Source organism: Oncorhynchus kisutch, linkage group LG15 (genome assembly GCF_002021735.2).
Source record: "Oncorhynchus kisutch isolate 150728-3 linkage group LG15, Okis_V2, whole genome shotgun sequence".
NCBI classification, from domain to species: Eukaryota; Metazoa; Chordata; class Actinopteri; order Salmoniformes; family Salmonidae; genus Oncorhynchus; species Oncorhynchus kisutch.
The window spans coordinates 78779196-78806612 of NC_034188.2; positions in this window are offsets into that span (position 1 = coordinate 78779196).

Consider the following 27417-nt stretch of genomic DNA (forward strand, 5'->3'; position numbering starts at 1 on the left):
TATGAGTGTTACTGGCAGTGTGAATGTTACTGGCTGTGTGAGTGTTACTGGCCGTGTGAATGTTACTGGCTGTGTGAGTGTTACTGGCCGTGTGAATGTTACTGGCTGTATGAGTGTTACTGCCTCGTGCGAGTGTTACTGGCCCGTGCGAGTGTTACTGGCCGTGTGAGTGTTACTGTCTGTATGAGTGTTACTGGCATTGTGAGTGTTACTGGCCGTGTGAGTGTTACTGGCCGTGTGAGTGTTACTGGCTGTGTGAGTGTTACTGGCCGTGTGAATGTTACTGGCTGTGCGAGTGTTACTGGCTGTGTGAGTATTACTGGCTGTGTGAGTGTTACTGGCCGTGTGAGTATTACTGGCTGTGTGAGTGTTACTGGCATTGTGAGTGTTACTGGACGCGTGAGTGTTACTGGTCGTGTGAATGTTAATGGCTGTGCGAGTGTTACTGGCCGTGTAAATGTTACTGGCCGTATGAGTGTTACTGGCCGTGTGAGTGTTACTGGCCATGTGAGTGTTACTGGCTGTGTGAGTGTTACTGGCCGTGTGAATGTTACTGGCAGTGTGAATGTTACTGGCTGTGTGAGTGTTACTGTCTGTATGAGTGTTACTGGCAGTGTGAATGTTACTGTCTGTGTGAGTGTTACTGGCTGTGTGAGTGTTACTGGCCGTGTGAGTGTTACTGGCCGTGTGAATGTTAATGGCCGTGTGAGTGTTACTGGCTGTGCGAGTGTTACTGGCCATGTGAGAGATACTGGCCGTGTGAATGTTACTGGCCATGTGAGTGTTACTGGCCGTGTGAGTGTTACTGGCCGTGTGAATGTTACTGGCAGTGTGAATGTTACTGGCAGTGTGAATGTTACTGGCTGTGTGAGTGTTACTGTCTGTATGAGTGTTACTGGCAGTGTGAATGTTACTGGCTGTGTGAGTGTTACTGGCCGTGTGAATGTTACTGGCTGTGTGAGTGTTACTGGCCGTGTGAATGTTACTGGCTGTATGAGTGTTACTGCCTCGTGCGAGTGTTACTGGCCCGTGCGAGTGTTACTGGCCGTGTGAGTGTTACTGTCTGTATGAGTGTTACTGGCATTGTGAGTGTTACTGGCCGTGTGAGTGTTACTGGCCGTGTGAATGTTACTGGCTGTATGAGTGTTACTGGCCGTGTGAATGTTACTGTCTGTATGAGTGTTACTGGCCGTGTGAATGTTACAGTCTGTATGAGTGTTACTGGCATTGTGAGCGTTACTGGCTGTGTGAGTGTTACTGGCCGTGTGAGTGTTACTGGCCGTGTGAGTGTTAATGGCCGTGTGAGTGTTAATGGCTGTGTGAATGTTAATGGCAGTGTGAATGTTAATGGCTGTGCGAGTGTTACTGGCTGTGTGAGTGTTACTGTCTGTATGAGTGTTACTGGCAGTGTGAATGTTACTGGCTGTGTGAGTGTTACTGGCCGTGTGAATGTTACTGGCTGTGTGAGTGTTACTGGCCGTGTGAATGTTACTGGCTGTATGAGTGTTACTGCCTCGTGCGAGTGTTACTGGCCATGTGAGTGTTACTGGCCGTGTGAGTGTTACTGTCTGTATGAGTGTTACTGGCATTGTGAGTGTTACTGGCTGTGTGAGTGTTACTGGCCGTGTGAATGTTACTGGCTGTATGAGTGTTACTGGCCGTGTGAATGTTACTGTCTGTATGAGTGTTACTGGCCGTGTGAATGTTACTGTCTGTATGAGTGTTACTGGCATTGTGAGCGTTACTGGCTGTGTGAGTGTTACTGGCCGTGTGAGTGTTACTGTCTGTATGAGTGTTACTGGCATTGTGAGTGTTACTGGCCGTGTGAGTGTTACTGGCCGTGTGAATGTTACTGGCTGTATGAGTGTTACTGGCCGTGTGAATGTTACTGTCTGTATGAGTGTTACTGGCCGTGTGAATGTTACTGTCTGTATGAGTGTTACTGGCCGTGTGAGTGTTACTGGCCGTGTAAGTGTTACTGGCCGTGTGAGTATTACTGGCCGTGTGAATGTTACTGGCCGTATGAATATTACTGTCTGTATGAGTGTTACTGGCATTGTGAGTGTTACTGGCTGTGTGAGTGTTTCTGGCCTTTTGAGTGTTACTGGCTGTGTGAATGTTAATGGCTGTATGAGTGTTACTGACCCGTGCGAGTGTTACTGGCCCGTGCGAGTGTTACCGGATGTGTGAATGTTACCGGCCGTATGAGTGATACTGGCCCGTACGAGTGATACTGGCCCATGCGAGTGTTACTGGCTGTAGGAGTGTTACTGGCCCGTGTGAGTGTTACTGGCCGTGTAGGTGTTACTGGCTGTGTGAATGTTACTGGCCGTGTGAGTGTTACTGGCCGTGTGAGTGTTACTGGCTGTGTGAGTGTTACTGGCCCGTGTGAGTGTTACTGGCCATGTGAGTGTTACTGGCCGTGTGAATGTTACTGGCCGTGTGAGTGTTACTGGCTGTGTGAGTGTTACTGGCCGTGTGAATGTTACTGGCTGTGCGAGTGTTACTGGCTGTGTGAGTATTACTGGCTGTGTGAGTGTTACTGGCCGTGTGAGTATTACTGGCTGTGTGAGTGTTACTGGCATTGTGAGTGTTACTGGACGCGTGAGTGTTACTGGTCGTGTGAATGTTAATGGCTGTGCGAGTGTTACTGGCCGTGTAAATGTTACTGGCCGTATGAGTGTTACTGGCCGTGTGAGTGTTACTGGCCATGTGAGTGTTACTGGCTGTGTGAGTGTTACTGGCCGTGTGAATGTTACTGGCAGTGTGAATGTTACTGGCTGTGTGAGTGTTACTGTCTGTATGAGTGTTACTGGCAGTGTGAATGTTACTGGATGTGTGAGTGTTACTGACCATGTGAGTGTTATTGGACGTGTGAATGTTACTGGCTGTGTGAGTGTTACTGGCCGTGTGAGTGTTACTGTCTGTATGAGTGTTACTGGCCGTGTGAATGTTACTGGCTGTATGAGTGTTACTGCCTCGTGCGAGTGTTACTGGCCATGTGAGTGTTACTGGCCCTGTGAGTGTTACTGTCTGTATGAGTGTTACTGGCATTGTGAGTGTTACTGGCCGTGTGAGTGTTACTGGCCGTGTGAATGTTACTGGCCGTGTGAATGTTACTGGCTGTATGAGTGTTACTGGCCGTGTGAATGTTACTGTCTGTATGAGTGTTACTGGCATTGAGAGTGTTACTGGCCATGTGATTGTTACTGGCCGTGTCAGTATTACTGGCTGTGTGAGTGTTACTGGCATTGTGAGTGTTACTGGACGCGTGAGTGTTACTGGTCGTGTGAATGTTAATGGCTGTGCGAGTGTTACTGGCCGTGTAAATGTTACTGGCCGTATGAGTGTTACTGGCCGTGTGAGTTTTACTGGCCATGTGAGTGTTACTGGCCGTGTGAATGTTACTGGCTGTATGAGTGTTACTGCCTCGTGCGAGTGTTACTGGCCATGTGAGTGTTACTGGCCGTGTGAGTGTTACTGTCTGTATGAGTGTTACTGGCATTGTGAGTGTTACTGGCCGTGTGAGTGTTACTGGCCGTGTGAATGTTACTGGCCGTGTGAATGTTACTGGCTGTATGAGTGTTACTGGCCGTGTCAATGTTACTGTCTGTATGAGTGTTACTGGCATTGAGAGTGTTACTGGCCATGTGATTGTTACTGGCCGTGTGAGTGTTACTGGCCGTGTGAATGTTATTGGCTGTATGAGTGTTACTGGCCGTGTGAATGTTACTGTCTGTATGAGTGTTACTGGCATTGTGCGCGTTACTGGCTGTGTGAGTGTTACTGGCCGTGTGAGTGTTACTGGCCGTGTGAGTGTTAATGGCTGTGTGAATGTTAATGGCTGTGCGAGTGTTACTGGCCGTGTGAATGTTACTGGCCGTATGAGTGTTACTGGCCGTGTGAGTGTTACTGGCCGTGTGAGTGTTACTGCCCGTGTGAGTATTACTGGCCGTGTGAATGTTACTGGCCGTATGAGTATTACTGTCTGTATGAGTGTTACTGGCATTGTGAGTGTTACTGGCTGTGTGAGTGTTTCTGGCCTTTTGAGTGTTACTGGCCGTGTGAGTGTTACTGGCTGTGTGAGTGTTACTGGCCGTGTGAATGTTACTGGCTGTGCGAGTGTTACTGGCTGTGTGAGTATTACTGGCTGTGTGAGTGTTACTGGCCGTGTGAGTATTACTGGCTGTGTGAGTGTTACTGGCATTGTGAGTGTTACTGGACGCGTGAGTGTTACTGGTCGTGTGAATGTTAATGGCTGTGCGAGTGTTACTGGCCGTGTAAATGTTACTGGCCGTATGAGTGTTACTGGCCGTGTGAGTGTTACTGGCCATGTGAGTGTTACTGGCTGTGTGAGTGTTACTGGCCGTGTGAATGTTACTGGCAGTGTGAATGTTACTGGCTGTGTGAGTGTTACTGTCTGTATGAGTGTTACTGGCAGTGTGAATGTTACTGGATGTGTGAGTGTTACTGACCATGTGAGTGTTATTGGACGTGTGAATGTTACTGGCTGTGTGAGTGTTACTGGCCGTGTGAGTGTTACTGTCTGTATGAGTGTTACTGGCCGTGTGAATGTTACTGGCTGTATGAGTGTTACTGCCTCGTGCGAGTGTTACTGGCCATGTGAGTGTTACTGGCCCTGTGAGTGTTACTGTCTGTATGAGTGTTACTGGCATTGTGAGTGTTACTGGCCGTGTGAGTGTTACTGGCCGTGTGAATGTTACTGGCCGTGTGAATGTTACTGGCTGTATGAGTGTTACTGGCCGTGTGAATGTTACTGTCTGTATGAGTGTTACTGGCATTGAGAGTGTTACTGGCCATGTGATTGTTACTGGCCGTGTCAGTATTACTGGCTGTGTGAGTGTTACTGGCATTGTGAGTGTTACTGGACGCGTGAGTGTTACTGGTCGTGTGAATGTTAATGGCTGTGCGAGTGTTACTGGCCGTGTAAATGTTACTGGCCGTATGAGTGTTACTGGCCGTGTGAGTTTTACTGGCCATGTGAGTGTTACTGGCCGTGTGAATGTTACTGGCTGTATGAGTGTTACTGCCTCGTGCGAGTGTTACTGGCCATGTGAGTGTTACTGGCCGTGTGAGTGTTACTGTCTGTATGAGTGTTACTGGCATTGTGAGTGTTACTGGCCGTGTGAGTGTTACTGGCCGTGTGAATGTTACTGGCCGTGTGAATGTTACTGGCTGTATGAGTGTTACTGGCCGTGTCAATGTTACTGTCTGTATGAGTGTTACTGGCATTGAGAGTGTTACTGGCCATGTGATTGTTACTGGCCGTGTGAGTGTTACTGGCCGTGTGAATGTTATTGGCTGTATGAGTGTTACTGGCCGTGTGAATGTTACTGTCTGTATGAGTGTTACTGGCATTGTGCGCGTTACTGGCTGTGTGAGTGTTACTGGCCGTGTGAGTGTTACTGGCCGTGTGAGTGTTAATGGCTGTGTGAATGTTAATGGCTGTGCGAGTGTTACTGGCCGTGTGAATGTTACTGGCCGTATGAGTGTTACTGGCCGTGTGAGTGTTACTGGCCGTGTGAGTGTTACTGCCCGTGTGAGTATTACTGGCCGTGTGAATGTTACTGGCCGTATGAGTATTACTGTCTGTATGAGTGTTACTGGCATTGTGAGTGTTACTGGCTGTGTGAGTGTTTCTGGCCTTTTGAGTGTTACTGGCTTTGTGAATGTTACTGGCTGTATGAGTGTTACTGACCCGTGCGAGTGTTACTGGCCCGTGCAAGTGTTACCGGATGTGTGAATGTTACCGGCCGTATGAGTGATACTGGCCCGTGCGAGTGTTACTGGCTGTAGGAGTGTTACTGGCCCGTGTGAGTGTTACTGGCCGTGTAGGTGTTACTGGCTGTGTGAATGTTACTGGCCATGTGAGTGTTACTGGCCGTGTGAGTGTTACTGGCCGTGTGAGTGTTACTGGCCCGTGTGAGTGTTGCTGGCCATGTGAGTGTTACTGGCCGTGTGAATGTTACTGGCCGTGTGAGTGTTACTGGCCGTGTGAGTGTTACTGGCCGTGTGAATGTTACTGGCTGTGCGAGTGTTACTGGCTGTGTGAGTATTACTGGCTGTGTGAGTGTTACTGGCCGTGTGAGTATTACTGGCTGTGTGAGTGTTACTGGCATTGTGAATGTTACTGGCCGTGTGAGTGTTACTGGCTGTGTGAGTGTTACTGGCATTGCGGGTGTTACTGGCCGTGTGAGTGTTACTGGCCGTGTGAATGTTAATGGCTGTGCGAGTGTTACTGGCCGTGTGAATGTTACTGGCCGTATGAGTGTTACTGGCCGTGTGAGTGTTACTGGCCGTGTGAGTATTACTGGCCGTGTGAATGTTACTGGCCGTATGAATGTTACTGTCTGTATGAGTGTTACTGGAATTGTGAGTGTTACTGGCTGTGTGAGTGTTTCTGGCCTTTTGAGTGTTACTGGCTGTCTGAATGTTACTGGCTGTGTGAGTATTACTGGCCGTGTGAGTATTACTGGCAGTGTGAGTGTTACTGGCCGTGTGAGTGTTACTGGCCGTGTGAGTGTTACTGGCCGTGTGAGTGTTACTGGCCGTGTGAGTGTTACTGGCCGTGTGAGTATTACTGGCTGTGTGAGTGTTACTGGCCGTGTGAGTGTTACTGGCCGTTTGAGTGTTACTGGTCCGTGTGAGTGTTACTGGCCGTGTGAGTGTTACTGGCCGTGTGAGTGTTACTGGCCGTGTGAATGTTACTGGCTGTATGAGTGTTACTGCCTCGTGCGAGTGTTACTGGCCATGTGAGTGTTACTGGCCGTGTGAGTGTTACTGTCTGTATGAGTGTTACTGGCATTGTGAATGTTACTGGCCGTGTGAGTGTTACTGGCTGTGTGAGTGTTACTGGCATTGCGGGTGTTACTGGCCGTGTGAGTGTTACTGGCCGTGTGAATGTTAATGGCTGTGCGAGTGTTACTGGCCGTGTGAATGTTACTGGCCGTATGAGTGTTACTGGCCGTGTGAGTGTTACTGGCCGTGTGAGTGTTACTGGCCGTGTGAGTATTACTGGCCGTGTGAATGTTACTGGCCGTATGAATGTTACTGTCTGTATGAGTGTTACTGGAATTGTGAGTGTTACTGGCTGTGTGAGTGTTTCTGGCCTTTTGAGTGTTACTGGCTGTGTGAATGTTACTGGCTGTGTGAGTATTACTGGCCGTGTGAGTATTACTGGCAGTGTGAGTGTTACTGGCCGTGTGAGTGTTACTGGCCGTGTGAGTGTTACTGGCCGTGTGAGTGTTACTGGCCGTGTGAGTGTTACTGGCCGTGTGAGTGTTACTGGCCGTGTGAGTATTACTGGCTGTGTGAGTGTTACTGGCCGTGTGAGTGTTACTGGCCGTTTGAGTGTTACTGGTCCGTGTGAGTGTTACTGGCCGTGTGAGTGTTACTGGCCGTGTGAGTGTTACTGGCCGTGTGAATGTTACTGGCTGTATGAGTGTTACTGCCTCGTGCGAGTGTTACTGCCCGTGTGAGTATTACTGGCCGTGTGAATGTTACTGGCCGTATGAGTATTACTGTCTGTATGAGTGTTACTGGCATTGTGAGTGTTACTGGCTGTGTGAGTGTTTCTGGCCTTTTGAGTGTTACTGGCTTTGTGAATGTTACTGGCTGTATGAGTGTTACTGACCCGTGCGAGTGTTACTGGCCCGTGCAAGTGTTACCGGATGTGTGAATGTTACCGGCCGTATGAGTGATACTGGCCCGTGCGAGTGTTACTGGCTGTAGGAGTGTTACTGGCCCGTGTGAGTGTTACTGGCCGTGTAGGTGTTACTGGCTGTGTGAATGTTACTGGCCATGTGAGTGTTACTGGCCGTGTGAGTGTTACTGGCCGTGTGAGTGTTACTGGCCCGTGTGAGTGTTGCTGGCCATGTGAGTGTTACTGGCCGTGTGAATGTTACTGGCCGTGTGAGTGTTACTGGCCGTGTGAGTGTTACTGGCCGTGTGAATGTTACTGGCTGTGCGAGTGTTACTGGCTGTGTGAGTATTACTGGCTGTGTGAGTGTTACTGGCCGTGTGAGTATTACTGGCTGTGTGAGTGTTACTGGCATTGTGAATGTTACTGGCCGTGTGAGTGTTACTGGCTGTGTGAGTGTTACTGGCATTGCGGGTGTTACTGGCCGTGTGAGTGTTACTGGCCGTGTGAATGTTAATGGCTGTGCGAGTGTTACTGGCCGTGTGAATGTTACTGGCCGTATGAGTGTTACTGGCCGTGTGAGTGTTACTGGCCGTGTGAGTATTACTGGCCGTGTGAATGTTACTGGCCGTATGAATGTTACTGTCTGTATGAGTGTTACTGGAATTGTGAGTGTTACTGGCTGTGTGAGTGTTTCTGGCCTTTTGAGTGTTACTGGCTGTGTGAATGTTACTGGCTGTGTGAGTATTACTGGCCGTGTGAGTATCACTGGCAGTGTGAGTGTTACTGGCCGTGTGAGTGTTACTGGCCGTGTGAGTGTTACTGGCCGTGTGAGTGTTACTGGCCGTGTGAGTGTTACTGGCCGTGTGAGTATTACTGGCTGTGTGAGTGTTACTGGCCGTGTGAGTGTTACTGGCCGTTTGAGTGTTACTGGTCCGTGTGAGTGTTACTGGCCGTGTGAGTGTTACTGGCCGTGTGAATGTTACTGGCTGTATGAGTGTTACTGCCTCGTGCGAGTGTTACTGGCCATGTGAGTGTTACTGGCCGTGTGAGTGTTACTGTCTGTATGAGTGTTACTGGCATTGTGAATGTTACTGGCCGTGTGAGTGTTACTGGCTGTGTGAGTGTTACTGGCATTGCGGGTGTTACTGGCCGTGTGAGTGTTACTGGCCGTGTGAATGTTAATGGCTGTGCGAGTGTTACTGGCCGTGTGAATGTTACTGGCCGTATGAGTGTTACTGGCCGTGTGAGTGTTACTGGCCGTGTGAGTGTTACTGGCCGTGTGAGTATTACTGGCCGTGTGAATGTTACTGGCCGTATGAATGTTACTGTCTGTATGAGTGTTACTGGAATTGTGAGTGTTACTGGCTGTGTGAGTGTTTCTGGCCTTTTGAGTGTTACTGGCTGTGTGAATGTTACTGGCTGTGTGAGTATTACTGGCCGTGTGAGTATTACTGGCAGTGTGAGTGTTACTGGCCGTGTGAGTGTTACTGGCCGTGTGAGTGTTACTGGCCGTGTGAGTGTTACTGGCCGTGTGAGTGTTACTGGCCGTGTGAGTATTACTGGCTGTGTGAGTGTTACTGGCCGTGTGAGTGTTACTGGCCGTTTGAGTGTTACTGGTCCGTGTGAGTGTTACTGGCCGTGTGAGTGTTACTGGCCGTGTGAGTGTTACTGGCCGTGTGAATGTTACTGGCTGTATGAGTGTTACTGCCTCGTGCGAGTGTTACTGGCCATGTGAGTGTTACTGGCCGTGTGAGTGTTACTGTCTGTATGAGTGTTACTGGCCGTGTGAATGTTACTGGCTGTATGAGTGTTACTGCCTCGTGCGAGTGTTACTGGCCATGTGAGTGTTACTGGCCGTGTGAGTGTTACTGTCTGTATGAGTGTTACTGGCATTGTGAGTGTTACTGGCCGTGTGAGTGTTACTGGCCGTGTGAATGTTACTGGCCGTGTGAATGTTACTGGCTGTATGAGTGTTACTGGCCGTGTGAATGTTACTGTCTGTATGAGTGTTACTGGCATTGAGAGTGTTACTGGCCATGTGATTGTTACTGGCCGTGTCAGTATTACTGGCTGTGTGAGTGTTACTGGCATTGTGAGTGTTACTGGACGCGTGAGTGTTACTGGTCGTGTGAATGTTAATGGCTGTGCGAGTGTTACTGGCCGTGTAAATGTTACTGGCCGTATGAGTGTTACTGGCCGTGTGAGTGTTACTGGCCATGTGAGTGTTACTGGCCGTGTGAATGTTACTGGCTGTATGAGTGTTACTGCCTCGTGCGAGTGTTACTGGCCATGTGAGTGTTACTGGCCGTGTGAGTGTTACTGTCTGTATGAGTGTTACTGGCATTGTGAGTGTTACTGGCCGTGTGAGTGTTACTGGCCGTGTGAATGTTACTGGCCGTGTGAATGTTACTGGCTGTATGAGTGTTACTGGCCGTGTGAATGTTACTGTCTGTATGAGTGTTACTGGCATTGAGAGTGTTACTGGCCATGTGATTGTTACTGGCCGTGTGAGTGTTACTGGCCGTGTGAATGTTACTGGCTGTATGAGTGTTACTGGCCGTGTGAATGTTACTGTCTGTATGAGTGTTACTGGCATTGTGCGCGTTACTGGCTGTGTGAGTGTTACTGGCCGTGTGAGTGTTACTGGCCGTGTGAGTGTTAATGGCTGTGTGAATGTTAATGGCTGTGCGAGTGTTACTGGCAGTGTGAATGTTACTGGCCGTATGAGTGTTACTGGCCGTGTGAGTGTTACTGGCCGTGTGAGTGTTACTGCCCGTGTGAGTATTACTGGCTGTGTGAGTGTTACTGGCCGTGTGAGTATTACTGGCTGTGTGAGTGTTACTGGCATTGTGAATGTTACTGGCCGTGTGAGTGTTACTGGCTGTGTGAGTGTTACTGGCATTGCGGGTGTTACTGGCCGTGTGAGTGTTACTGGCCGTGTGAATGTTAATGGCTGTGCGAGTGTTACTGGCCGTGTGAATGTTACTGGCCGTATGAGTGTTACTGGCCGTGTGAGTGTTACTGGCCGTGTGAGTGTTACTGGCCGTGTGAGTATTACTGGCCGTGTGAATGTTACTGGCCGTATGAATGTTACTGTCTGTATGAGTGTTACTGGAATTGTGAGTGTTACTGGCTGTGTGAGTGTTTCTGGCCTTTTGAGTGTTACTGGCTGTGTGAATGTTACTGGCTGTGTGAGTATTACTGGCCGTGTGAGTATTACTAGCAGGGTGAATGTTACTGGCCGTGTGAGTGTTACTGGCCGTGTGAGTGTTACTGGCCGTGTGAGTGTTACTGGCCGTGTGAGTGTTACTGGCCGTGTGAGTATTACTGGCTGTGTGAGTGTTACTGGCCGTGTGAGTGTTACTGGCCGTTTGAGTGTTACTGGTCCGTGTGAGTGTTACTGGCCGTGTGAGTGTTACTGGCCGTGTGAGTGTTACTGGCCGTGTGAATGTTACTGGCTGTATGAGTGTTACTGCCCCGTGCGAGTGTTACTGGCCATGTGAGTGTTACTGGCCGTGTGAGTGTTACTGTCTGTATGAGTGTTACTGGCATTGTGAATGTTACTGGCCGTGTGAGTGTTACTGGCTGTGTGAGTGTTACTGGCATTGCGGGTGTTACTGGCCGTGTGAGTGTTACTGGCCGTGTGAATGTTAATGGCTGTGCGAGTGTTACTGGCCGTGTGAATGTTACTGGCCGTATGAGTGTTACTGGCCGTGTGAGTGTTACTGGCCGTGTGAGTGTTACTGGCCGTGTGAGTATTACTGGCCGTGTGAATGTTACTGGCCGTATGAATGTTACTGTCTGTATGAGTGTTACTGGAATTGTGAGTGTTACTGGCTGTGTGAGTGTTTCTGGCCTTTTGAGTGTTACTGGCTGTGTGAATGTTACTGGCTGTGTGAGTATTACTGGCCGTGTGAGTATTACTGGCAGTGTGAGTGTTACTGGCCGTGTGAGTGTTACTGGCCGTGTGAGTGTTACTGGCCGTGTGAGTGTTACTGGCCGTGTGACTGTTACTGGCCGTGTGAGTATTACTGGCTGTGTGAGTGTTACTGGCCGTGTGAGTGTTACTGGCCGTTTGAGTGTTACTGGTCCGTGTGAGTGTTACTGGCCGTGTGAGTGTTACTGGCCGTGTGAGTGTTACTGGCCGTGTGAATGTTACTGGCTGTATGAGTGTTACTGCCTCGTGCGAGTGTTACTGGCCATGTGAGTGTTACTGGCCGTGTGAGTGTTACTGTCTGTATGAGTGTTACTGGCATTGTGAGTGTTACTGGCCGTGTGAGTGTTACTGGCCGTGTGACTGTTACTGGCCGTGTGAATGTTACTGGCTGTATGAGTGTTACTGGCCGTGTGAATGTTACTGTCTGTATGAGTGTTACTGGCATTGAGAGTGTTACTGGCCATGTGATTGTTACTGGCCGTGTGAGTGTTACTGGCCGTGTGAATGTTACTGGCTGTATGAGTGTTACTGGCCGTGTGAATGTTACTGTCTGTTTGAGTGTTACTGGCATTGTGAGTGTTACTGGCCGTGTGAGTGTTACTGGCCGTGTGAGTGTTACTGGCCGTGTGAGTGTTACTGGCCGTGTGAGTGTTACTGGCCGTGTGAGTGTTACTGGCCGTGTGAATGTTACTGGCTGTGCGAGTGTTACTGGCTGTGTGAGTATTACTGGCCGTGTGAGTATTACTGGCTGTGTGAGTGTTACTGGCCGTGTGAGTGTTACTGGCCGTTTGAGTGTTACTGGCTGTAGGAGTGTTACTGGCCCGTGTGAGTGTTACTGGCCGTGTAGGTGTTACTGGCTGTGTGAATGTTACTGGCCATGTGAGTGTTACTGGCCGTGTGAGTGTTACTGGCCGTGTGAGTGTTACTGGCCCGTGTGAGTGTTGCTGGCCATGTGAGTGTTACTGTCTGTTTGAGTGTTACTGGCATTGTGAGTGTTACTGGCCGTGTGAGTGTTACTGGCCGTGTGAGTGTTACTGGCCGTGTGAGTGTTACTGGCCGTGTGAGTGTTACTGGCCGTGTGAGTGTTACTGGTCGTGTGAATGTTACTGGCTGTGCGAGTGTTACTGGCTGTGTGAGTATTACTGGCCGTGTGAGTATTACTGGCTGTGTGAGTGTTACTGGCCGTGTGAGTGTTACTGGCCGTTTGAGTGTTACTGGCTGTAGGAGTGTTACTGGCCCGTGTGAGTGTTACTGGCCGTGTAGGTGTTACTGGCTGTGTGAATGTTACTGGCCATGTGAGTGTTACTGGCCATGTGAGTGTTACTGGCCGTGTGAGTGTTACTGGCCCGTGTGAGTGTTACTGGCCGTGTGAGTATTACTGGCCGTGTGAATGTTACTGGCCGTATGAATGTTACTGTCTGTATGAGTGTTACTGGAATTGTGAGTGTTACTGGCTGTGTGAGTGTTTCTGGCCTTTTGAGTGTTACTGGCTGTGTGAATGTTACTGGCTGTGTGAGTATTACTGGCCGTGTGAGTATTACTGGCAGTGTGAGTGTTACTGGCCGTGTGAGTGTTACTGGCCGTGTGAGTGTTACTGGCCGTGTGAGTGTTACTGGCCGTGTGAGTGTTACTGGCCGTGTGAGTATTACTGGCTGTGTGAGTGTTACTGGCCGTGTGAGTGTTACTGGCCGTTTGAGTGTTACTGGTCCGTGTGAGTGTTACTGGCCGTGTGAGTGTTACTGGCCGTGTGAGTGTTACTGGCCGTGTGAATGTTACTGGCTGTATGAGTGTTACTGCCTCGTGCGAGTGTTACTGGCCATGTGAGTGTTACTGGCCGTGTGAGTGTTACTGTCTGTATGAGTGTTACTGGCATTGTGAGTGTTACTGGCCGTGTGAGTGTTACTGGCCTTGTGACTGTTACTGGCCGTGTGAATGTTACTGGCTGTATGAGTGTTACTGGCCGTGTGAATGTTACTGTCTGTATGAGTGTTACTGGCATTGAGAGTGTTACTGGCCATGTGATTGTTACTGGCCGTGTGAGTGTTACTGGCCGTGTGAATGTTACTGGCTGTATGAGTGTTACTGGAATTGTGAGTGTTACTGTCTGTTTGAGTGTTACTGGCATTGTGAGTGTTACTGGCCGTGTGAGTGTTACTGGCCGTGTGAGTGTTACTGGCCGTGTGAGTGTTACTGGCCGTGTGAGTGTTACTGGTCGTGTGAATGTTACTGGCTGTGCGAGTGTTACTGGCTGTGTGAGTATTACTGGCCGTGTGAGTATTACTGGCTGTGTGAGTGTTACTGGCCGTGTGAGTGTTACTGGCCGTTTGAGTGTTACTGGTCCGTGTGAGTGTTACTGGCCGTGTGAGTGTTACTGACTGTGTGAATGTTACTGGCTGTGCGAGTGTTACTGGCTGTGTGAGTATTACTGGCTGTGTGAGTATTACTGGCTGTGCGAGTGTTACTGGCTGTGCGAGTGTTACTGGCTGTATGAGTGTTACTGGACCGTGTGAGTGTTACTGGTCCGTGTGAGTGTTACTGGCTGTGTGAGTTTTACTGGCAGTGTGAGTTTTACTGGCCGTTTGAGTGTTACTGGTCCGTGTGAGTGTTACTGGCCGTGTGAGTGTTACTTGCTGTGTGAGTGTTACTGGCCGTGCAAGTGTTACTGGCCTTGTGAGTGTTATTGGCCGTGTGAATGTTACTGGCACGTGTGAGTGTTACTGGCACGTGCGAGTGTTACCGGATGTGTGAATGTTACTGGCCCGTGCGAGTTTTACTGGCTGTATGAGTGTTACTGGCTGTATGAGTGTTACTGGCTGTATGTGTTTTACTGGCCCGTGTGAGTGTTACTGGCACGTGTGAGTGTTACTGGCACGTGCGAGTGTTACCGGATGTGTGAATGTTACTGGCCCGTGCGAGTTTTACTGGCTGTATGAGTGTTACTGGCTGTATGAGTGTTACTGGCCCGTGCGAGTGTTACTGGCTGTGTGAGTGTTACTGGCCGTGTGAGTATTACTGGCTGTGTGAGTGTTACTGGCATTGTGAGTGTTACTGGCCGTGTGAGTGTTACTGGCCGTGTGAGTGTTACTGGCATTGTGGGTGTTACTGGCCGTGTGAGTGTTACTGGCCGTGTGAATGTTAATGGCTGTGCGAGTGTTACTGGCCGTGTAAATGTTACTGGCCGTATGAGTGTTACTGGCCGTGTGAGTGTTACTGGCCATGTGAGTGTTACTGGCTGTGTGAGTGTTACTGGCCGTGTGAATGTTACTGGCAGTGTGAATGTTACTGGCTGTGTGAGTGTTACTGTCTGTATGAGTGTTACTGGCAGTGTGAATGTTACTGGCTGTGTGAGTGTTACTGGCCGTGTGAGTGTTACTGGCCGTGTGAATGTTACTGGCTGTGCGAGTGTTACTGGCCGTGTGAGTGTTACTGTCTGCATGAGTGTTACTGGCCGTGTGAATGTTACTGTCTGTATGAATGTTACTGGCATTGTGAGTGTTACTGGCCGTGTGAGTGTTACTGGCCGTGTGAGTGTTACTGGCCGTGTGAATGTTACTGGCTGTATGAGTGTTACTGCCTCGTGCGAGTGTTACTGGCCATGTGAGTGTTACTGGCCGTGTGAGTGTTACTGTCTGTATGAGTGTTACTGGCATTGTGAGTGTTACTGGCCGTGTGAGTGTTACTGGCCGTGTGACTGTTACTGGCCGTGTGAATGTTACTGGCTGTATGAGTGTTACTGGCCGTGTGAATGTTACTGTCTGTATGAGTGTTACTGGCATTGAGAGTGTTACTGGCCATGTGATTGTTACTGGCCGTGTGAGTGTTACTGGCCGTGTGAATGTTACTGGCTGTATGAGTGTTACTGGCCGTGTGAATGTTACTGTCTGTATGAGTGTTACTGGCATTGTGCGCGTTACTGGCTGTGTGAGTGTTACTGGCCGTGTGAGTGTTACTGGCCGTGTGAGTGTTAATGGCTGTGTGAATGTTAATGGCTGTGCGAGTGTTACTGGCCGTGTGAATGTTACTGGCCGTATGAGTGTTACTGGCCGTGTGAGTGTTACTGGCTGTGTGAGTGTTTCTGGCCTTTTGAGTGTTACTGGCCGTGTGAATGTTACTGTCTGTATGACTGTTACTGGCATTGTGAGTGTTACTGGCCGTGTGAGTGTTACTGGCCGTGTGAGTGTTACTGGCCGTGTGAATGTTACTGGCTGTATGAGTGTTACTGCCTCGTGCGAGTGTTACTGGCCATGTGAGTGTTACTGGCCGTGTGAGTGTTACTGTCTGTATGAGTGTTACTGGCATTGTGAGTGTTACTGGCCGTGTGAGTGTTACTGGCCGTGTGACTGTTACTGGCCGTGTGAATGTTACTGGCTGTATGAGTGTTACTGGCCGTGTGAATGTTACTGTCTGTATGAGTGTTACTGGCATTGAGAGTGTTACTGGCCATGTGATTGTTACTGGCCGTGTGAGTGTTACTGGCCGTGTGAATGTTACTGGCTGTATGAGTGTTACTGGCCGTGTGAATGTTACTGTCTGTATGAGTGTTACTGGCATTGTGCGCGTTACTGGCTGTGTGAGTGTTACTGGCCGTGTGAGTGTTACTGGCCGTGTGAGTGTTAATGGCTGTGTGAATGTTAATGGCTGTGCGAGTGTTACTGGCCGTGTGAATGTTACTGGCCGTATGAGTGTTACTGGCCGTGTGAGTGTTACTGGCTGTGTGAGTGTTTCTGGCCTTTTGAGTGTTACTGGCTTTGTGAATGTTACTGGCTGTATGAGTGTTACTGACCCGTGCGAGTGTTACTGGCCCGTGCGAGTGTTACCGGATGTGTGAATGTTACCGGCCATATGAGTGATACTGGCCCGTGCGAGTGTTACTGGCTGTAGGAGTGTTACTGGCCGTGTAGGTGTTACTGGCTGTGTGAATGTTACTGGCCATGTGAGTGTTACTGGCCGTGTGAGTGTTACTGGCTGTGTGAGTGTTACTGGCCCGTGTGAGTGTTGCTGGCCATGTGAGTGTTACTGGCCGTGTGAATGTTACTGGCCGTGTGAGTGTTACTGGCCGTGTGAGTGTTACTGGCCGTGTGAGTGTTACTGGCCGTGTGAGTGTTACTGGCCGTGTGAATGTTACTGGCTGTGCGAGTGTTACTGGCTGTGTGAGTATTACTGGCTGTGTGAGTGTTACTGGCCGTGTGAGTATTACTGGCTGTGTGAGTGTTACTGGCATTGTGAGTGTTACTGGCCGTGTGAGTGTTACTGGCTGTGTGAGTGTTACTGGCATTGTGGGTGTTACTGGCCGTGTGAGTGTTACTGGCCGTGTGAATGTTAATGGCTGTGCGAGTGTTACTGGCCGTGTGAATGTTACTGGCCGTATGAGTGTTACTGGCCGTGTGAGTGTTACTGGCCGTGTGAGTGTTACTGGCCGTGTGAGTATTACTGGCCGTGTGAATGTTACTGGCCATATGAATGTTACTGTCTGTATGAGTGTTACTGGCATTGTGAGTGTTACTGGCTGTGTGAGTGTTTCTGGCCGTGTGAGTATTACTGGCCGTGTGAATGTTACTGGCCATATGAATGTTACTGTCTGTATGAGTGTTACTGGCATTGTGAGTGTTACTGGCCGTGTGCGTGTTACTGGCCGTGTGAGTGTTACTGGCCGTGTGAATGTTACTGGCTGTGCGAGTGTTACTGGCTGTGTGAGTATTACTGGCCGTGTGAGTATTACTGGCTGTGTGAGTGTTACTGGCCGTGTGAGTGTTACTGGCCGTTTGAGTGTTACTGGTCCGTGTGAGTGTTACTGGCCGTGTGAGTGTTACTGGCCGTGTGAATGTTACTGGCCGTGTGAGTGTTACTGGCCGTGCGAATGTTACTGGCTGTGCGAGTGTTACTGGCTGTGCGAGTGTTACTGGCTGTATGAGTGTTACTGGACCGTGTGAGTGTTACTGGTCCGTGTGAGTGTTACCGGCTGTGTGAGTTTTACTGGCAGTGTGAGTGTTACTGGCCAGTTGAGTGTTACTGGCCGGTTGAGTGTTACTGGTCCGTGTGAGTGTTACTGGCCATGTGAGTGTTACTGGTCCGTGTGAGTGTTACTGGCCTTGTGAGTGTTATTGGCCGTGTGAATGTTACTGGCACGTGTGAGTGTTACTGGCTGTATGAGTGTTACTGGCTGTATGAGTGTTACTGGCTGTATGAGTTTTACTGGCCCGTGTGAGTGTTACTGGCACGTGTGAGTGTTACTGGCACGTGCGAGTGTTACCGGATGTGTGAATGTTACTGGCTGTGTGAGTATTACTGGCCGTGTGAGTATTACTGGCTGTGTGAGTGTTACTGGACGTGTGAGTGTTACTGGCCGTTTGAGTGTTACTGGCATTGTGAGTGTTACTGGCCGTGTGAGTGTTACTGGCCGTGTGAGTATTACTGGCCGTGTGAGTATTACTGGCTGTGTGAGTGTTACTGGCCGTATGAGTGTTACTGGCCGTGTGAGTGTTACTGGCCGTGTGAATGTTACTGGCTGTATGAGTTTTACTGGCCCGTGTGAGTGTTACTGGCACGTGTGAGTGTTACTGGCACGTGCGAGTGTTACCGGATGTGTGAATGTTACTGGCTGTGTGAGTATTACTGGCCGTGTGAGTATTACTGGCTGTGTGAGTGTTACTGGACGTGTGAGTGTTACTGGCCGTTTGAGTGTTACTGGTCGTGTGAATGTTACTGGCTGTGCGAGTGTTACTGGCTGTGTGAGTATTACTGGCCGTGTGAGTATTACTGGCTGTGTGAGTGTTACTGGCCGTATGAGTGTTACTGGCCGTGTGAGTGTTACTGGCCGTGTGAATGTTACTGGCTGTGTGAGTATTACTGGCCGTGTGAGTATTACTGGCCGTTTGAGTGTTACTGGCCGTGTGAGTGTTACTGGCCGTGTGAGTGTTACTGGCCGTGTGAGTGTTACTGGCCGTGTGAGTGTTACTGACCGTGTGAATGTTACTGGCCATGCGAGTGTTACTGGCTGTGTGAGTATTACTGGCCGTGTGAGTATTACTGGCCGTGTGAGTATTACTGGCTGTGTGAGTGTTACTGGCCGTGTGAGTGTTACTGGCCGTTTGAGTGTTACTGGTCCGTGTGAGTGTTACTGGCCGTGTGAGTGTTACTGGCCGTGTGAGTTTTACTGGCAGTGTGAGTGTTACTGGCCGTTTGAGTGTTACTGGTCCGTGTGAGTGTTACTGGCCATGTGAGTGTTACTGGTCCGTGTGAGTGTTACTGGCCGTTTGAGTGTTACTTGCTGTGTGAGTGTTACTGGCTGTGTGAATGTTACTGGCCGTGTGAGTGTTACTGGCCGTTTGAGTGTTACTGGCCGTTTGAGTGTTACTGGCCCGTGCGAGTGTCACTGGCCGTGTGAATGTTACTGGCCGTGTGAGTGTTACTGGCCGTGTGAATGTTACTGGCTCTGCGAGTGTTACTGGCCGTGCAAGGGTTACTGGCCTTGTGAGTGTTGTTGGCCGTGTGAATGTTACTGGCACGTGTGAGTGTTACTGGCACGTGCGAGTGTTACCGGATGTGTGAATGTTACTGGCCCATGCGAGTGTTACTGGCTGTATGAGTGTTACTGGCTGTATGAGTTTTACTGGCCCGTGTGAGTGTTACTGGCACGTGTGAGTGTTACTGGCACGTGCGAGTGTTACCGGATGTGTGAATGTTACTGGCCCGTGCGAGTGTTACTGGCTGTATGAGTTTTACTGGCTGTATGAGTGTTACTGACCTGTGCGAGTGTTACTGGCCCGTGCGAGTGTTACCGGATGTGTGAATGTTACCGGCCGTATGAGTGTTACTGGCCGTGTGAGTGTTACTGGCCGTGTGAATGTTACTGGCTGTGTGAGTATTACTGGCCGTGTGAGTATTTCTGGCTGTGTGAGTGTTACTGGCCGTGTGAGTGTTACTGGCCATGTGAGTGTTACTGGCCGTGTGAGTGTTACTGGCCGTGTGAGTGTTACTGGCCGTGTGAATGTTACTGGCTGTGCGAGTGTTACTGGCTGTGTGAGTATTACTGGCCGTGTGAGTATTACTGGCTGTGTGAGTGTTACTGGCCGTGTGAGTGTTACTGGCCGTTTGAGTGTTACTGGCCGTGTGAATGTTACTGGCTGTATGAGTTTTACTGGCCCGTGTGAGTGTTACTGGCACGTGTGAGTGTTACTGGCACGTGCGAGTGTTACCGGATGTGTGAATGTTACTGGCTGTGTGAGTATTACTGGCCGTGTGAGTATTACTGGCTGTGTGAGTGTTACTGGACGTGTGAGTGTTACTGGCCGTTTGAGTGTTACTGGCATTGTGAGTGTTACTGGCCGTGTGAGTGTTACTGGCCGTGTGAGTATTACTGGCCGTGTGAGTATTACTGGCTGTGTGAGTGTTACTGGCCGTATGAGTGTTACTGGCCGTGTGAGTGTTACTGGCCGTGTGAATGTTACTGGCTGTATGAGTTTTACTGGCCCGTGTGAGTGTTACTGGCACGTGTGAGTGTTACTGGCACGTGCGAGTGTTACCGGATGTGTGAATGTTACTGGCTGTGTGAGTATTACTGGCCGTGTGAGTATTACTGGCTGTGTGAGTGTTACTGGACGTGTGAGTGTTACTGGCCGTTTGAGTGTTACTGGCATTGTGAGTGTTACTGGCCGTGTGAGTGTTACTGGCCGTGTGAGTATTACTGGCCGTGTGAGTATTACTGGCTGTGTGAGTGTTACTGGCCGTATGAGTGTTACTGGCCGTGTGAGTGTTACTGGCCGTGTGAATGTTACTGGCTGTATGAGTTTTACTGGCCCGTGTGAGTGTTACTGGCACGTGTGAGTGTTACTGGCACGTGCGAGTGTTACCGGATGTGTGAATGTTACTGGCTGTGTGAGTATTACTGGCCGTGTGAGTATTACTGGCTGTGTGAGTGTTACTGGACGTGTGAGTGTTACTGGCCGTTTGAGTGTTACTGGTCGTGTGAATGTTACTGGCTGTGCGAGTGTTACTGGCTGTGTGAGTATTACTGGCCGTGTGAGTATTACTGGCTGTGTGAGTGTTACTGGCCGTATGAGTGTTACTGGCCGTGTGAGTGTTACTGGCCGTGTGAATGTTACTGGCTGTGTGAGTATTACTGGCCGTGTGAGTATTACTGGCCGTTTGAGTGTTACTGGCCGTGTGAGTGTTACTGGCCGTGTGAGTGTTACTGGCCGTGTGAGTGTTACTGGCCGTGTGAGTGTTACTGACCGTGTGAATGTTACTGGCCATGCGAGTGTTACTGGCTGTGTGAGTATTACTGGCCGTGTGAGTATTACTGGCCGTGTGAGTATTACTGGCTGTGTGAGTGTTACTGGCCGTGTGAGTGTTACTGGCCGTTTGAGTGTTACTGGTCCGTGTGAGTGTTACTGGCCGTGTGAGTGTTACTGGCCGTGTGAGTTTTACTGGCAGTGTGAGTGTTACTGGCCGTTTGAGTGTTACTGGTCCGTGTGAGTGTTACTGGCCATGTGAGTGTTACTGGTCCGTGTGAGTGTTACTGGCCGTTTGAGTGTTACTTGCTGTGTGAGTGTTACTGGCTGTGTGAATGTTACTGGCCGTGTGAGTGTTACTGGCCGTTTGAGTGTTACTGGCCGTTTGAGTGTTACTGGCCCGTGCGAGTGTCACTGGCCGTGTGAATGTTACTGGCCGTGTGAGTGTTACTGGCCGTGTGAATGTTACTGGCTCTGCGAGTGTTACTGGCCGTGCAAGGGTTACTGGCCTTGTGAGTGTTGTTGGCCGTGTGAATGTTACTGGCACGTGTGAGTGTTACTGGCACGTGCGAGTGTTACCGGATGTGTGAATGTTACTGGCCCATGCGAGTGTTACTGGCTGTATGAGTGTTACTGGCTGTATGAGTTTTACTGGCCCGTGTGAGTGTTACTGGCACGTGTGAGTGTTACTGGCACGTGCGAGTGTTACCGGATGTGTGAATGTTACTGGCCCGTGCGAGTGTTACTGGCTGTATGAGTTTTACTGGCTGTATGAGTGTTACTGACCTGTGCGAGTGTTACTGGCCCGTGCGAGTGTTACCGGATGTGTGAATGTTACCGGCCGTATGAGTGTTACTGGCCGTGTGAGTGTTACTGGCCGTGTGAATGTTACTGGCTGTGTGAGTATTACTGGCCGTGTGAGTATTTCTGGCACGTGCGAGTGTTACCGGATGTGTGAATGTTACTGGCCCGTGCGAGTGTTACTGGCTGTATGAGTTTTACTGGCTGTATGAGTGTTACTGGCCCGTGCGAGTGTTACTGGCTGTATGAGTGTTACTGGCTGTATGAGTGTTACTGGCCCGTGCGAGTGTTACTGGCCGCGTGAATTTTACCAGCCGTGTGAATGTCACTGGCAGTGTGAATGTTACTGGCTGTGTGAGTGTTACTGGCCGTGTGAATGTTACTGGCTGTATGAGTTTTACTGGCTGTATGAGTGTTACTGACCTGTGCGAGTGTTACTGGCCCGTGCGAGTGTTACCGGATGTGTGAATGTTACCGGCCGTATGAGTGTTACTGGCCGTGTGAGTGTTACTGGCCGTGTGAATGTTACTGGCTGTGTGAGTATTACTGGCCGTGTGAGTATTTCTGGCTGTGTGAGTGTTACTGGCCGTGTGAGTGTTACTGGCCATGTGAGTGTTACTGGCCGTGTGAGTGTTACTGGCCGTGTGAGTGTTACTGGCCGTGTGAATGTTACTGGCTGTGCGAGTGTTACTGGCTGTGTGAGTATTACTGGCCGTGTGAGTATTACTGGCTGTGTGAGTGTTACTGGCCGTGTGAGTGTTACTGGCCGTTTGAGTGTTACTGGTCCGTGTGAGTGTTACTGGCCGTGTGAGTGTTACTGGCCGTGTGAATGTTACTGGCCGTGTGAGTGTTACTGGCCGTGCGAATGTTACTGGCTGTGCGAGTGTTACTGGCTGTGCGAGTGTTACTGGCTGTATGAGTGTTACTGGACCGTGTGAGTGTTACTGGTCCGTGTGAGTGTTACCGGCTGTGTGAGTTTTACTGGCAGTGTGAGTGTTACTGGCCAGTTGAGTGTTACTGGCCGGTTGAGTGTTACTGGTCCGTGTGAGTGTTACTGGCCATGTGAGTGTTACTGGTCCGTGTGAGTGTTACTGGCCGTGTGAGTGTTACTTGCTGTGTGAGTGTTACTGGCCGTGCAAGTGTTACTGGCCTTGTGAGTGTTATTGGCCGTGTGAATGTTACTGGCACGTGTGAGTGTTACTGGCACGTGCGAGTGTTACCGGGTGTGTGAATGTTACTGGCCCGTGCGAGTGTTACTGGCTGTATGAGTGTTACTGGCTGTATGAGTGTTACTGGCTGTATGAGTTTTACTGGCCCGTGTGAGTGTTACTGGCACGTGTGAGTGTTACTGGCACGTGCGAGTGTTACCGGATGTGTGAATGTTACTGGCTGTGTGAGTATTACTGGCCGTGTGAGTATTACTGGCTGTGTGAGTGTTACTGGACGTGTGAGTGTTACTGGCCGTTTGAGTGTTACTGGCATTGTGAGTGTTACTGGCCGTGTGAGTATTACTGGCCGTGTGAGTATTACTGGCTGTGTGAGTGTTACTGGCCGTATGAGTGTTACTGGCCGTGTGAGTGTTACTGGCCGTGTGAATGTTACTGGCTGTATGAGTTTTACTGGCCCGTGTGAGTGTTACTGGCACGTGTGAGTGTTACTGGCACGTGCGAGTGTTACCGGATGTGTGAATGTTACTGGCTGTGTGAGTATTACTGGCCGTGTGAGTATTACTGGCTGTGTGAGTGTTACTGGACGTGTGAGTGTTACTGGCCGTTTGAGTGTTACTGGTCGTGTGAATGTTACTGGCTGTGCGAGTGTTACTGGCTGTGTGAGTGTTACTGGCCGTATGAGTGTTACTGGCCGTGTGAGTGTTACTGGCCGTGTGAATGTTACTGGCCGTGTGAGTATTACTGGCCGTGTGAGTATTACTGGCCGTTTGAGTGTTACTGGCCGTGTGAGTGTTACTGGCCGTGTGAGTGTTACTGGCCGTGTGAGTGTTACTGGCCGTGTGAGTGTTACTGACCGTGTGAATGTTACTGGCCGTGCGAGTGTTACTGGCTGTGTGAGTATTACTGGCCGTGTGAGTATTACTGGCCGTGTGAGTATTACTGGCTGTGTGAGTGTTACTGGCCGTGTGAGTGTTACTGGCCGTTTGAGTGTTACTGGTCCGTGTGAGTGTTACTGGCCGTGTGAGTGTTACTGGCCGTGTGAGTTTTACTGGCAGTGTGAGTGTTACTGGCCGTTTGAGTGTTACTGGTCCGTGTGAGTGTTACTGGCCATGTGAGTGTTACTGGTCCGTGTGAGTGTTACTGGCCGTTTGAGTGTTACTTGCTGTGTGAGTGTTACTGGCTGTGTGAATGTTACTGGCCGTGTGAGTGTTACTGGCCGTTTGAGTGTTACTGGCCGTTTGAGTGTTACTGGCCCGTGCGAGTGTCACTGGCCGTGTGAATGTTACTGGCCGTGTGAGTGTTACTGGCCGTGTGAATGTTACTGGCTCTGCGAGTGTTACTGGCCGTGCAAGGGTTACTGGCCTTGTGAGTGTTGTTGGCCGTGTGAATGTTACTGGCACGTGTGAGTGTTACTGGCACGTGCGAGTGTTACCGGATGTGTGAATGTTACTGGCCCATGCGAGTGTTACTGGCTGTATGAGTGTTACTGGCTGTATGAGTTTTACTGGCCCGTGTGAGTGTTACTGGCACGTGTGAGTGTTACTGGCACGTGCGAGTGTTACCGGATGTGTGAATGTTACTGGCCCGTGCGAGTGTTACTGGCTGTATGAGTTTTACTGGCTGTATGAGTGTTACTGGCCCGTGCGAGTGTTACTGGCTGTATGAGTGTTACTGGCTGTATGAGTGTTACTGGCCCGTGCGAGTGTTACTGGCCGCGTGAATTTTACCAGCCGTGTGAATGTCACTGGCAGTGTGAATGTTACTGGCTGTGTGAGTGTTACTGGCCGTGTGAATGTTACTGGCAGTGTGAGTCTTACTGGCCGTATGAGTGTTACTGGCCGTGTGAGTGTTGCTGGCTGTGTGAGTGTTACTGGCCGTGTGAGTGTTGCTGGCTGTGTGAGTGTTACTGGCAGTGTGAATTTTACTATCTGTGTGTTGAGAGCTGTGTGACAACAATCACCAGAGAAAAGCAAGGTAAACAAAAGTAATTTCAAACACCTGCTAATATACAAATCCTGTTGTATCTAACATCATCAGTTCGGAGGAAGTTGCTTCTCATCCAAGCAATGTATATATAATAAAGGTGCAATTACATCAAGACTAAATTCCATTACAATCTGCCATTTATACAGGGAGAGAGAGAGGAAGAGAGAGAGAGAGCAAGAGGGAGAGAGATAAGGGGTGAGAGAGAAATAAATAGGAAAGAAAGAGAGAGAGAGAAAGAGAGAGAGAGAAAAAGAGATAGCGAGAGAGAGAACAAGAGGCAATGTAAACTTATGTTTCCCATGCCAATAAAGAGAGAGAGAGAGAAGTAATACTAATCAGAATGAGTTAGTGATGGCTGTCATATTATGTGACAGGGTGTTATATTTACAACCTGTAATAAAACTGCCTCCACTGGCGATTTATGGAGGCGCTTGCCCTGCAGAGCTAAACCCTTTTTGCCATGGACACATTTTTAACATCTGCAGTGCATTTTCATATATTTGCAGATGATCATTTTCTCGAACAGAGAAACTGCAAACTGGGAAGTAGGCACTAAAAAGGGAAACAGAGTTGTAATCCAGAATGCTGGTACAGTACCAGTGTCCCCTCCCCAATCTCTCTGACCCCCACCCCCAGCCTGGCACAGTGTCCCATTACCCACCCCTCAGCACCCCCACCAACATCCTCTGTCAGCAGCCCTGTATTGGCAATGAGAAGCTCGTATTCCTGTGATCATACTGTTAAGTAATGTGAGATGAGTTGTGTGGTGGATGTTGTCCAAGTGTCTCTGCAGCAGTGCTTCTCCTGCTGTGACTGAGTTATGACATTGATCTGAAGCATTGGATGGTGAATTACGATGCACATTAACTTACGATGACAGAGGGTTATTGGATAGTGTTGAGGTTTGGGACTTTTTCCTGTGTGTGTCTCCAACCTCAAAACAGTATCACTGCTAAAATGTTAATGTAACGATGTGTCAAACAAACTGATCCACTGAAGCTGGATCTACCAAACTAGTTAACATGTAAAGTAGTTCTCTATTTTAGATAAAACACAATGCATTTTGCAAAACAGATGTATAATAACCTAAGCACTAACTCTATAATAAGCACCAGGTTGAATGGAGAACATTGTTAAGGAAAAACAATATGGAGGAGCTCTCCAAAAGTCTACCATACAGAAACAGGCCGACCGTCCAGCTACATGTATATTGCACAGCTACAGGTCTACTGTACAGCTACAGGTCTACCATACAGCTACAGGCCTACCCTACAGTTGAAGGTCTACCGTACAGCTACAGGACTCAGTACTGCTGCAGGTCTACCGTACAGCTACAGGTCTACTATACAGCTACAGGCCTACTGTACAGCTACAGGCTTACCATACAGCTACAGGCCTACCCTACAGTTGAAGGTCTACTGTACAGCTACAGGACTACAGTACTGCTGCAGGTCTACCGTACAGCTACAGGTCTACCGTACAGCTACAGGTCTACCGTACAGCTACAGGTCTACCGTACAGCTACAGGCCTACCATACAGCTAAAGGCCTACCCTACAGCTACAGGCCTACCACACAGCTACATTCCTACCATACAGCTACAGGTCTCCGTACAGCTACAGGTCTACCGTGCAGCTACAGGCCAACCCTACAGCTACAGGTCTACCGTACAGCTACAAGCTTACCCTACAGCTACAGGTCTACCGTACAGCTACAGGACTACTGTACAGCTACAGGTCTACCGTACAGCTACAGGACTACAGTACTGCTGCAGGTCTACCGTACAGCTACAGGTCTACCGTACAGCTACAGGTCTACCGTACAGCTACAGGTCTACCGTACAGCTACAGGCCTACCATACAGCTAAATACCTACCCTACAGCTACAGGCCTACCACACAGCTACATTCCCACCATACAGCTACAGGTCTCCGTACAGCTACAGGTCTACCGTGCAGCTACAGGCCAACCCTACAGCTACAGGTCTACTGTACAGCTACAGGACAACCGTACAGCTACAGGTCTACCGTACAGCTACAGGACTACAGTACTGCTGCAGGTCTACCGTACAGCTACTGGTCTACCGTACAGCTACAGGTCTACCGCACAGCTACAGGCCTACCGTACAGATAAAGAACTACCCTACAGCTACAGGCCTACCACACAGCTACATTCCTACCATACAGCTACAGGTCTCAGTACAGCTACAGGTCTACCGTGCAGCTACAGGCCAACCCTAAAGCTACAGGTCTACCGTACAGCTACAAGCTTACCCTACAGCTACAGGTCTACCGTACAGCTACAGGACTACCGTACAGCTACAGGTCTACCGTACAGCTACAGGACTACAGTACTGCTGCAGGTCTACCGTACAGCTACAGGTCTACCGTACAGCTACAGGTCTACCGTACAGCTACAGGCCTACCATACAGCTAAAGACCTACCCTACAGCTACAGGCCTACCACACAGCTACATTCCTACCATACAGCTACAGGTCTCCGTACAGCTACAGGTCTACCGTGCAGCTACAGGCCAACCCTACAGCTACAGGTCTACTGTACAGCTACAGGTCTACCGTACAGCTACAGGTCTACCGTACAGCTACAGGTCTACCGTACAGCTACAGGCCTAC